Raw genomic sequence first — 1,180 nt, 5'->3', positions numbered from 1 at the left:
GTTCCTAGGATACAGGGGACATTTTTCATTTTTAAAATCAGGACAGTCCCTGGAAAACCTGGAGGAGTTGGTCACCCTCCCTCACTCACCCTGCCCTAACTGCTCTCCCTGCAAGCCAGGGAGATACCTAGGGGCAAAACATCCAGGCAGAAGCAACAGCAAGTACAAGGCCTTGAGGCAAAAGAAACTTGGTCAGTGAAAGGAAAAACAAGGAGAGGAGAGTGTGGCTCAAATGGGGTAAATGGGAGGGAGTGTGGGAGGAAATTAAGACAGAGAGGTGTGTGGGGGGAGATCATGTGGTACGTGGTGATCTTGGAAATGGCTTTGGGCTCTACTTTGGCAGAGAATAGACCTCCTCGGTGGGTTTGAAAGTAACCTTTAAAGAAAGTAACCCTTCGAACATGATCAGACTTACATTTAAAAAGTGTCCCTGAGCTAGAGAAGGGACTGGGTGGTGGGGAGGCGGGAGAGGAGAAGGGCAGGAGCAGGGTGGGCAGCTGGGAGGCTGCTGCACTGATCCGAGTGGGAAGGTGCGGACTTGGCCCAGGATGACGGCGATGCACACGGTACAAGTGGCTGGAGCTGGAGAGCTGCAGCGGCAGGGCTCCGGAAATTTGCTGGATGTGGAGTATAAACAAAACAGAGCAGGCAAGGGTGATCCTCAGAGTTTTGGCCTGAGGAACGGCAGGAACTGCCATTCACCGAGTTGGAGAGACCAGCGGAGGAGCAGGAGGTGGCCCCAGGCACGAGTTGAGTGTGGGTGGCGCTGAGTGGGAGACCTCATTAGGAAGCAACTTGTTGCGTGAGCAGCTTCAGGTGGGTCGGTGTGGGGTCCTCCGAGGGAGCAGGTAAGAGACATAAGTGCCGAGGCTTCCCAGGGAGGCGGCTTTCACCCCCACCTGGCTGCACAAGACCAGCTGGGGAGCGTGTGGATCGAGAGGAGGACCGAGACGGGGGCCTGGGGTCCGTCCATTGCTTGGCGTCTGGGAAGGAAAGGAGGAACCCGAAAAAGAGACCAAGAATGCCTGCTCAGTGAGGTGGGATGATCACCGAGAGAGGGGTGTCCCAGAGGTGGGGTGACAAGGCGTCTTGGAGCGGCTGACCTGCCGTGTCAATGCTGCTGAAATGAGTATCAAGAGAAGACTTCTGGCGTCACGCCGGCTTTGGCTGCATGAGGGTC

Source organism: Manis javanica, chromosome 2 (genome assembly GCF_040802235.1).
Source record: "Manis javanica isolate MJ-LG chromosome 2, MJ_LKY, whole genome shotgun sequence".
Classification (NCBI taxonomy): Eukaryota; Metazoa; Chordata; class Mammalia; order Pholidota; family Manidae; genus Manis; species Manis javanica.
This window is presented reverse-complemented; position numbering follows the sequence as displayed.